The 12,466-nt window shown below is 35.1% G+C and overlaps 1 pseudogene across 1 annotated transcript; it reads right to left on the reverse strand.

Annotated features, from left to right (window-relative positions):
• Nucleotides 1-5,468: 5,468 nt before the first annotated feature.
• LOC143601527 (two-pore potassium channel 5-like) lies at nucleotides 5,469-10,103 on the reverse strand (annotated as a pseudogene). The gene is made up of 3 exons (XR_013147673.1): nucleotides 9,870-10,103; nucleotides 7,419-8,200; nucleotides 5,469-5,599 (listed from the first exon to the last, which is right to left on the reverse strand). The product of XR_013147673.1 is annotated as a two-pore potassium channel 5-like (transcript).
• Nucleotides 10,104-12,466: the final 2,363 nt, after the last annotated feature.

A 12,466-nucleotide genomic window follows, 5' to 3' on the forward strand; every position in this document is an offset into this window, starting at 1 on the left:
AATCCTGTTAGTTAGTTTGACAATGTCGCCTAACTAAATACACGTGGACCGGTCATGTACCAAGACATCACCCTTGTTTTTTATTTTTAGTTCTCAATTTAATTTACCCCATCGCCTTTCAAATTACCGTAACACATCTTGGTGAAAGATAAAACCGCCTCTGCAACACATAGCCTGATTGTTTGTGTTGTTAAGTTTATTTTTGTTTTTTTTCCTTCTAACAACAATTTTTAGTTGAATAATTTTTTATTTTTATTTTTTGCATTTTCAGTAGCAATGAGGTAGCGGAGAACGAAACAAAAGTTGTGGAGGCAGAAATTGCGAAGTTGGAAGCGAAAATGGGAGAGTCGAAGGCAGAAATTGAGGTAGCGGAGAAAGAAAGGGAGATGGCGATGATGGGAATGGAAATGGCGGAACTAGAAAAGTATATAGTGTTGATGGAAGCTTACTCGAGAAAACTGCATAATATAATGCTACAAACAAGTGAACAACTACTCGAAACCTCTAGTCGACGAGTTTAGCAACAACCTTGAACACTTAGTTTTTATGTCTATGAGGTTCTGCTTCCATGCATAGTTTTGAAATCAGGACCGGTCGGTCCAGGACTTGCTCATGTGAGCGAACTATGAACCGTTCCTGTAAGAACTGGCCGATTTTTGAATATTGTGGTCTTTTTAAACAATATTTTCTAAAATTTTAAATGTGTAAACTATAGTAAACTATTTTCAAGTTGTGCTTTAAATTATTTATATATTTTTTTATTATTTATAACGTTTTCCAGTTCATAAATCCAGTCTGACCAAGCCAACCGGTTCGACGTCTGGTCCAGTTCTAAAAACATTAGTCCACTACTCCGACAACGTTCGTTTCTTCCTATGTGCTTCTCATGTTGGCGTCGTGATGCAGTTTCGGAAGCGATCAATGGCTCGAGAGACTCATGATTATTAAAAGATAATAAAAATCATAATTTAAATTAGGAGATGCTCCTGCATCATACTCCCCATCTTTGAAAAACTCGTCCTCGAGTTTTGCTATCGGACCATACCCACCTAGATCAAAAGGAACATCAACCCTCTTCTCATTTATTTTTATTATCATCACGACCCACCTAAACATTCCAACATGACGGATCGCCTTGTCCAACTTTAGACTTGTACCACCCGGGTCGAACACCATAACCCGTCGAAATAGTTCAACTTCATGTGTTGTCTCACTCAGCTCTAGAATCAAATCATCCCCTAGGTCTATTGGGTTATGAGTTCTCTCCACCTCTTTCTTCCCGTCTTCGAAAAAGACTCGTCCTCAAGTCTTGAGAATGTCGAAAAGATCTTTTTTTACACGTCGTAGCAACTTAAAATATAACTTTTTATTCCACATGTTTGCTCCATATGCATAATGTAAATAACTAGATGGTTCATCTAATGGCGAAATATTATCATCATTAAAATATATACCTTGGAGTTTGCTTGGAAAAAGAAACCATGCTTCGTTGAACAATAGTCCAATGTCAATTTCTCTAAACTTTTGTGGGTCCTCACAAGTAAGCTTTCCACGCAAGACATGCACATAAGTACAAAAGTCAGATGACTTTTCCTTCCGAGCATCCTCAATTTTCTTTTGTGGGATATCACAATTATTATCCGTAACTTTTGCAATCCCACAAATTTCTCTTTTTTGAATTACCATGCCATTTTTAATATCGCCATATGAAGAAATAATATTCATATTTTTGAATGAGATCTCTACATCAATCTGAATTTCATTTAGGGGGTGTTTGGCTTAGCTTTTATTTTTTGGCTTATGCTTTTATTTTGAAGGAGTTTATAGCTTATTTTTTATTGTTTGATAAGCTCTTTTTAAGTGTTTGGATTAGCTTATATTCTACAAGTTGATAACAAATTGTTAAATCCACCATTCTTTATTTTGTTAATAAAAAGTTGCTTCAATAATTGTTAATCCATCACCATTTGAGGGTAAATGAGTAACTTACACCCTTACACAAATAAGTTTTTTCAAATAAGTTAAAAAACCATCTTCAAATAAGCTTCTCAAATTAGCTTATATAAGCTTATAAGCATAAGCTTAAAAAGCTAAAACAAACACCTAGTTAAGCTTATTTTGTAAAAAAAAGCTAAAAAAGCTAAAATCTTTGTTAAAAAAGCTAGGCCAAACACCCCCTAACCCGATTTTTTGGATGCAAAATCAGGTCCAAAGCAGAAGACTTCAACAACGGAACTTCCAAACAAACCTTGCGATTTCCACCAGTAGCCATCTTATCACTAATAACCACCACCTTCACGCTTACAAATCTTGGAAATTGATTCACCATCAATTATCCAAGAGTACCAATCCTCGTCCCGGTAATCGTTATACACGGGTGGAGAATTATAGATGGTGTCACCACTAGGAGGATGCTCCTCATCCTCGGTTAACTTGTCCGAGACGGGTTCTTCCGGTTCCGTTTCCTCCATGTTGATGACGCCAGATCTCGGATCCGTTGCTTGAGTCGCCGAATCTCATGCCGTAGCTCGAGGTCGCGTACCCGTTGTCGGAGTCTTTTAATCTTAAGATCCTGCGGATTGGGATGGATTCCACTGCTGCCTCTCGCGACAACTCTGCTAGTAGAATACCAATCTCTACCGTGAGCACATGAATCAAACATACTTCTGCCGTTGCCTCTAGCGGCGAATCTACGAGCAAGAAAGTATTCATCCTCACGTCGAGCCATTTGAGAACCAAAAGCTCTGATACCAACTGATGCAGTTTTGGAAGCGATCAATGGCTCAAGACACTCATGACAATCAAAGACGATAATTTGAACCAAAGGTTCAAAGAACAAAGTTCTTATTAATTAAAATTCAATATCAAAAACTAATAAATACATAACCATCAACCCTAACTTATACTAAATTAAAATGAGATAAACTAGAAAACAAGATAACATAAAATATTAAAAAATAATAAAAATCATAATTTAAATTAGGAGATGCTCCTGCATCACGTCTACAGCGGAACAATAGGCAGCAAAGGCAATTGAATTGATGCTGAAAGCCTGAGCCCATTATTGATGGGCCTGGGCTACAGGTATCAGCCCAAACTCGAGAAAGCTCGATTAAAGATATCAGCTCGGTCTATGAACAAGTTGAGCCTAGCTTGACCGTTGTTTGTTAGCTTGCTTTTTTGGCTCTTATTAGTTATTAAGACCAAAAATTTGACATGTGTATGTTATAAGTTTTGTAATTGTAACTTCCTACATTATTTGCATGTTATGAATATTATTTGCTATTCATTTGCATATCAATATCTGTAAAGAATTATCAAATTTAATTTTTTTAAATAAAAGAGTTGGCTGACTTGGCTCAATATTTTTACAAGCTTAGCTAGAGGCTAGAGCTTTAACTTTTCAGCTCGTTAAGATAAACGAGCTGAGCCTTCTCGACTCGATTTGTAAGCAAGCTGAGCCTAACCTTTCACAGCTGGTTTACATCCTTATGTAGGATGTATATAGTAGCTAGACTCCAAACTCGCTTAAAGAAATTTTAGTAAATTCATTTTTGAGCTAATTTAACTTGAATTACAAATTGTTGTTTCGGTAAGCCTCAATTTCCTTTCTGATTTGTTTTAGTAGATATGTGCTTATTTCAGGTTGGTTACTTCAGATGAACCGAGTCATCTACCCATGTTATGATTTTGGTAAAATATGTAACGTAGGTCGTGTTGAGATTACACACATTTAACACATTTAAGTGTGTCCAGAGTAAGGTTTGTTTGCTCTTTTGCGCGCATAAACCATGAGTCGTATTTAAGTTCATCAATTAATCCCACATATCCTACAAATTAATATACTTAAAATTTTTGAATTGTAATTATTGAGTAGTTGTTACCATAGCATACATATACATGTAATCAGTAATATAACACTATTGTAGCAAAATAAATATGACAACATGAAACAAAACCACACACTATTGTAGCAAAATAATCTCTTCAAAGCAGTTACACGAATTGCGAGCCTCTCAAAACATTTATTATAGCAAATTTGTTGAAAAACCTAAATATATATTTAAAAAAGAGTGAATTGCCGGTTTTCGTTCCAGTGGTTTGTCCAAATTTTAGTCTGTTAGTTTCAAATTTGCGAATTTTTCGTCTCTGTGGTTGCATTTCACTTGCAATTAAACCCGAATTCACTAATCCTATTAAGTCTGGTCGTTAAACCCATCAGCGTGTCATTCACGTGAGGGACAGTTTTATCCTTTTTTCTCCCAAAATAGACCTCAGCCCCTCACATGAGGGAGGGGCTTGCGAATTAGGACTGGGATTAATTTGGGGAGAAAATGACAAAACTACCCTTACGTGAATGGCACGCTGATGGGTTTAACGACCACACTTAACGGGATTAGTGAATTCAGGTTTAACTGCAAGTGAAATGAACCACAGGGACGAAAATCGCAAATTTGAAACTACTAGACTAAAACCGCATATTTGGACAAATCACAGGGACAAAAACCGTCCAGTTTACTCTTTAAAAAATTATGGGCCTGTGCAGCTTCACACCCTGCACTGAGTGCTAAGACGGATCTGTAGTTACGGTATACGAATTTACTATCATCTAAATTATGTTACGTTTATTGTAATACATTATACGAGTTAAAAGTCCAATATAGGCCTTAAAACCTAATGGTTATACAACATAATAAGAATGCACTTACCCACAGTGGCGGACTCAGGATTTTTTGTCAATGGGGTCCCAATTTTTTTGGTTTACAAAATTTTTCGGGTCGGTAGTTATTCGGGTCGGGTCGAGGCGAGGAACATAATAAAACACGGAACTATGGTGTCATTGGAAACGAGTAAGTAGAAATAATCAAAATTACAAACTAGATGAAACTTACACTTTTAATTCATACCCGAAAAACATGAACGTAATCTATATATATGGTCTTACATAATTGACCAAAACATGAAAAAATAACTCTAACACAAATAAATGATTAATTATAATATACATACACAAGGTAAATAATAAAAGAATATGCAAAATCCATGTTAACATTATATATGTTGCATGGTGATAATGACTATATGAGAGAAACTAACAAAAAGCACAAATACCCTAACTGAATAACTAAGACTATGATATTAAAAAAACAACAAAAAAGGAGTATGATGGGGCTTGAACCTACAACCTCTCACAAGTAAAACAAGGGACTTTCCACTGTACCAGTTCAATCTTAATAGTATGGGTTCCAAGTATTAATTTTTATGGGGTCCTTACAAAATTTAATATACCGTCTCTAAGTAATTTTTAAAAAACATCGGTGTCCCGGGACCCCGATCGGACCTATGTGGGTCCGCCCCTGCTTACCCATATAAATTGTATATACAGCATACACAAGTTTGCCATAATTTTATCTACAAGCAGTACTTTATACATTTTTGGTACTAAAATAATATATAAAAAAATAAAATTAAATGGAATGGCCTGACAAAAGATTTCGCAGGGTTATCAAGCTTGTTGAATTGATTGCATATTTGCAATATATCTCTCTCTTCAATCTTTCCCATTTCTTTAAGCTTAAACACTATGTATTCTGATTTACTGCATTCAAAACCACTATTTCAGTATTTCTAAATCCATTTTTTATTAGATATTTAACTAATTTTTAATTAAAACAATAAAAACATTTCATAATCAAATGTAACATTCCCAAATTGGTTTGTCATAAAAAGCAATTTGAATTTTTTTTTTCAAAATTTTCATAAAAAATTTTTTTTTTAAAATAATAAAGAAACCCAAAATATTCATTTTAAGAAACATTTTAATAAATATTTTGAACTTGTTTATTTTAAAAGTTTTTTCTTAAAGTTGGCGGCTCGCACGAATCTCACTCATAAAAAGATCGAATCTAAACAAGCCAGCTTGGCTCGGCTCGTTTAGATTAAACCATAAATTTTAAGATATGCATATATGATATATAATAATAATAATATTAACAACAACAACAACAATAATAATAATAATAGTTATTATTATTATTATTATTACTATTATAATAATAGCATACAAAAAATATATAAATATTACATATATTATGTCATTCGATCTTTAAAAAATCTAAGAAAAATAATAAAAATAAAACATATAATGTTATAAATTATCTAGTTTATAAATTTTATATAAAATGTATGTCAAATCTTTTTGTGCCTTATATATCAATAACTGAAAAAATAATAAAAAATAAGTTGTTTTTAAAAAATTAACGTGCTACATTTTTTAACTTGATAAAGTAAACGAGCTCCTTTTGAAGGTGTTTTGGATTGTCTGGTTGTAAAACAAACTAAATTAGGTGTTTGTTTGGGATTAGCTTATTTAAGAATGTTTATCTACCAAACAACTCATTTAATTAAAACAAACAATATACATGTATGTGAACTGAAATGCACATATCTTATCTGCTTTTAAAACAACAATAGACTAATAAAACATTTATGTTGGCTTAAAAGTTAAAACATAAATATAAAACAGTTAGGTGTGAGAAGCATCCAAACACCAAACCATATTTAGAAAACACACTTGATAATAAATTAATAATAAATATTTTTAAAACTAAAACATTGGTCACCTTGTCTTAATCCTAGTCCTAAATTATTATTCCCACTTGGTTGGTAACCACCTAAAATTAATTATGACAATTTCTAAAACAATATTAAAATAATCAAATTTTGGTTTGTCATAGTTATGGGTGTTATTCTCTAACTTGACACGAAAATCTCACACGAACCTAACTAAAAGTTCGTGGGTTTCGGGGTGAACCTGTTTAGCTCAACAAGTCAGGTTCGAGTCAACCCAGAAGGTTCACGGGTTGACCCGTTTAACCCTTTTAATTTTAAAAATTTTTACGTTTTGTTAAAAAACAAACTTATGGTTTGGTTTGGTTGTTTGATATAAATTTGTATTTTTTGTTGTAAAAACGCAAGTTTAAAATATTAAATGTGAAAGAAATAAAATATATAAAAAAAAACTTTCGTGTCATAGTAAACGCGCGAATTTGCGGGTATAGTTCGAGTTCACGTGTCTTACACGCTTTTCGGGTTCGTGTCGGTTGGACCTGCCAACCCGCAAACATGACACGTTAACACCCCTAGTCATATCTAACATGTCTGATAAACAGGTCGTATTTTGGTTCACACGTTTAGTTACACGAACCATGTTCGGGTTGACATGTTTATTAAATGGGTGGTATTCTGGTTAACATATTTAACCTGTCTAATTATACAGGCCGACCCGATAACCTGTCTAACACATTTTTCACATCCCACCAACTCGATTAACACGTTTACAACTTAACTACTACCCACCAACCCATTTAACACAGTTAAATAAACAAGTTACATGATTTTAAGTGCATAAAACAAACCTGAGGAAGCCACTGTGATTAATATCCGCAGCGAGCAAATCTTCGACTGTGATCTGCCTGTGCAGCACCCAGTTCGCCACCTTGCGGTGCCTCTTATCAATCCTGGCTTCTGCAAGATACAAAAAAGCCCGAGCCACCATAAGAGTCGAAAACAGAAGCCAAAACGACGCAAATAGCCTCCCACGAAGCGTGTGGAACGCCCTGTCCCCATACCCGACAGTTGTAACCGAAAGAACAGACAAATACAACGAATCGATCCAGCTTAACCGCTCGACAGAGTTCAAAACCAACGTCCCGATTCCAATGCATAATAGTACCACACCGAGTGCTAAACACACTTTTAATCTGATCCGCATCCTCCCTTTGGCAAAATCGTAGATGTAATCGATCGGTGAAAGCCTTAACTTCAATATATTATGTTTATATTTATGTTCATGTTCATTTTCATGTTTATGTTCATCCTGCAGTTGTTCTGCATAATGCTGCATTTTAGTTTGGTTTGGTTTTATTATCATGTTCTCCTGCAAATCGAGGACGTAATTCACAACTCCGGATAGCATGATATCGACGAATCCAAAGCCTATTAACACGAAAAAACAAGCGAAAAGCTTTGCAGACGGTGTGACTGGTGCGATGTCACCGTAGCCGATTGTGCACATTGTGACGATGCAGAAGTATAGGGCGTCAACGACAGGGTGAGTTTCGTGGCCGGAGAAGTGGTCTCGGTTGAAACAGTAGATGATTACTCCAATGGATAGGTAGATCACCAGCAAAACTGCAGCCTGTTGATGAACAACTAAGTGTGTGTTAATGAAGGTGTAAATGATGTTTGTATTAAATGTAATAGTAATTAGGATATGTACAACATGTGGGGTTATATAAGATCGGTACAGTACCGGTACCTGCACCGAACTGGTCATGTACGAAAAAATACCAAGATACCGAATACTGATTTTTGGGTTCGAGGCCAATCAATAGAAGCGTGCATAGGTTGGTTCAGTTTGGTTTTGAGCTAAAACCGAACCAAAAACCAAAACCATTGGTTTTTAATTTTTTAAAAACCGTTCGGTTTTGGTTTTTGACAATTGGGCTTGAAAATTTTTGGGAAAAAAAATTTGGTAAAAAATAATGAATTTAGGCCTATTTTGTTTTGTTATATTATACCTTATTTGATTATTATACGATTGGGATAAATATTTGGATTAAACTACATATTATATTATTATAAATAATTTAAGAATCAAAATAGAAAATACAAATCTACAAGCTCGGTTCGGTTTTTCAGTTTTAATTACATGCAAACAGAAACCGAACAGAAAGTTTAGTTTTTTTAGAAGCATAAAACCAAGCACGCAGTTTTTATTTCGGTTCGTTTATATGAGTTGTTTTTTAGGTTTCGAATCGGTTTTTCCAGTTTCATGCACACCCTACCCGATCGATAGGGGTGCAAACGAGTTGACTTGCTTGCGAGCCACTCAAGCTCGGATCGATAAAAAGCTCGAAACGAGCCAACTTTTTTCGAGCTCGAGCTCAAGCCGACCTCAAATAAAGCTCGTTTAGTTATCGACCTGAGCCTGAGCTCAAGCCTTGTATAGGAAGCTCGTCGAGCCATAACGAGCCTTGTGTATTTTTAAGTTTTACCTCTTTTAGACTTCTATGTACTAGTTTTACATTACCAATCGAGCTCGAGCCGAGCTTTGACTCGTTTAAGGTACAACACGAGCTCAAGGCGAAATGAGGCTCGTTTAAAGTTTTTCTCAAAATGTCTAAAAATAATTAAAAACGTATATAAACTAAATAATGAATAATAAACAAGCCAAGCCCAAACTTGAAAAAACAACTTACAAGCCGAGCTCAAGCTTTAATAAAAAAGCTTGAAACGAGCCGAGCTTGAGCCCTCGTAAGTCAAAACGAGTCTTGGCGAGCTTGGGCTCGGCTCTTTTACGCCCCCTACTGATCGGTACTCGTACCATTGAACATACCGAAACCAAATGGTACCAATACCAAAAACAAAAAGAAAATGAGATGAAAAAATAATATTTTGTCTCAATGTTTTAAAAAGCCGGTTGAACCGGCTATACCGTATTTTAGTAAGATAGCCAGTATTTAGAGCCCTGTATTTTTGGACGGTTTTCAATAACATCGTACCAGCGGTTGCTTTAAAAATATCGGTTTAAACCCGCAAACCGGTTTAAACCCGCAAGAGATTTTTGATACTTTTTTGTGGCCCATATTTTTTAAACTTTTAACCTAGCGAATAAAAAAACTAGTAATCAAAGTAAATGACGGTTCGTTAATCAAACTAATTTTGTATAGTTGTAATTGATCATTGTTTATATGTGATGTTTATGAATGTATTTTTGGAATTACATGTACACAATTTAACCGGTTGTACCATTTTTAAACCAAATCTGGTACGAATAAAAAACCGGTTTTGAATTTGTCTAATACCTGTTGGAGAAGAGAAGCCGAATTCGGCTTCGGGTCACCGGACTTATCCACCGGAGGTTCACGCATAACCGTCATGGCCGGAGCAGTTTTACACCGGTTCAGTTTATGTTTCTTTGAATTTGAATGAGAATTTGAATGATTAAGAACAACTACTGAAGAAGTTGACGGTGAGTCGTAATTTAGATTGGTATCGGATGGGCTACGGCGGAACGCTAGAAATGGGTCTGAGTCCATACGGTGGTCGGAAGTACGAGCGAAGCTCACGCGCCGCCGTGGAGAGTGGATTGGATTGGCCAATTGGAGGCGCAAGAGGAAGATGAGGCAACCTGAGAGGTTAATGATTGGTGGGTTTAATAATTGTAAATTAAATTAAGGTATTGTTATTATTATTTTATAAGAGTGGTCATTTGTCACTTAGTAGTGGCTTCTTGTGTAATTTTTTTAATGCAAAAATAGAGGTAAAAATATTGATATATTGGTTTTATGAATTCCAACTAGGGTGTAAACGAATTGAGTCGAGCTTGAGCTCAGCTTGTTTAACTTATACAGAGCTCGAGCTCGGCTCGTTTCAAGCTCTATTTTCAAAGCTCGACTCGTGAGTAGATTTTCAAGCTCGGACTTAGCTCGTTTATTATTTATCATTTTTTTTCATATAAATATAATTATTTTTATATATTTTTTCTATGATAATTTTATGTATAAAATAATATATATTATTTAATTATTTTTATTTATTTTTATAACATTATATATATTAATTAATAATTATCAAATATATATACATATATCTTTTAAATTATATAAATGACAGACTTGGTAGGCTTGCGTGCCGGCTCGAGCTTGATAGTTTAACAAATGAGCATATTTTAGGCTCGGGCTCGATTAAGCTTCGCTTGATCGAGCTTTTTAATGAGTCGGTCTCGAATAGCTCGCGAGCAGCTCGGCTCGTTTACACCCTAGGTTCCAACCATCATCTTTTGCTCGTTGTCGGTCTTAACTGACGAATTGGCTGCTGACGGTCTCATCTTTCAATATATTTGTTCTCAACGGTCCGTGACTAATATAATCCTAAAGATTTTACTTGTATTTCGCTGGAAAAATGCTTTGTTTGGAAAAGTCACATTTTTTTGCCGGAAAACTCAACCTGAATACCGCCACCACCACCAACCAATTACCACCACTTGTGCACACACCAACTGATTTCGATGATGGTTCCAGGGTTCCAGCAACCTCAATAACTAGAAAAATGTTCCTAAATGTCCGATCCAATGTTACAAAGATGTTTGAGACGAAAATATTTAGTTTTCCGGAAAAAAAATGCGAGTTTTAAGGCCAAAAACGTTTTTCTGGCGACATACAACTAACGGTGTTAGAATTATGTTAGTCGCGAACCGTTGGGAAAAAATGTGATAAACAAGTGGGATCGTTATCAGTCAATTCATTAGTTGGGATTGACAACGGCTAAGAGATGTTTGTTTGGAATAATAGAAACCAATACACCAAAAATATTCTACATGTTTTTGTGCAATATAGGGTGTAAACGAGTTGAGCTTGAGTCTAAAATAAATTTGGTTTAGTTATCGAGTCTAAGTTTATGGGAAGTTCTTTAGGCTAGAGCATTCACTAGCATTGCGTACTTTTAAGTTTTATTTTTTAGATTTTTACATATTAATTTCATTCGGCACAGCTAAGCTCAAGCCATGTTTAGGCTTGTTTAAGGTTTAATTCAAAAATATATAAAATAATTAAAAACTTATGTAAATTAATTAATAAATCATAAACAATGCGAGCTTAAGCTTGAAAAACAATCACGTGCCAAGTTCAAGCTCCGAGCCAAGCTCGGGTCGGCTCGGGTCCGCTAGTTTACCCCTATATAAAGATATGCAATGTTTACTTTTGAAAACGTTCTTTATATGCATTTTTACACCATTTGTTTTATAATACTTTTGTATATATAATCAATTTTTTTAATAAGGTATTTGTAAATTATTATAATTTAATTGAATCTTTTAGAAATAATTTTAGTTAGTATAAAAATAATTGATTACCGAAGAGATTTGGTTTCGGATCCTGGTCGAGACCGCATCTCCTAAAAAAGTTCAGGTCGTTGGAAAGGAAAACACCAAGGACAGAGACTCTCGGGTGCAGACCCCCAAATGACTAAATTGGAATGTCACTTGGATAAAGGCACACCTAAGAGACCATCGTCAGTATTAGGATTGTGAAGGGGAAATAAGTATCAACATAGTAGTGCCACCTGTATAGAAGATGCATGTGGGGACCACTGTGGTAGCTACATAAAAAAGACGACCTACTACACGGTGGGACTCACGCAAAACAACCTCTACGATCTCCACTAGGGGACAAACCGGATATCCAATGACGCATGGCCTAATAGACGTTCCATACATTCAGTTGTAAATAAGAGGCTCCATCAAACGATAAAAGAATCTAGCTCTTACTCACTCAACTCTCTACTTATTCATTACTTACCATACCACTTAGTTTTCATACTTGAGGGTTGTTACACGAAGCACCTCATTCCTATAACAAGGCTAATGGCATTGTAAGTTTTGCAAATCTAGTAAACTACTCAG

Source organism: Bidens hawaiensis, unplaced genomic scaffold (assembly GCF_021521415.1).
Source record: "Bidens hawaiensis isolate Kalapana, Puna unplaced genomic scaffold, B.hawaiensis_p1.1 tig00056645_1, whole genome shotgun sequence".
In the NCBI taxonomy this organism is placed as follows: domain Eukaryota; kingdom Viridiplantae; phylum Streptophyta; class Magnoliopsida; order Asterales; family Asteraceae; genus Bidens; species Bidens hawaiensis.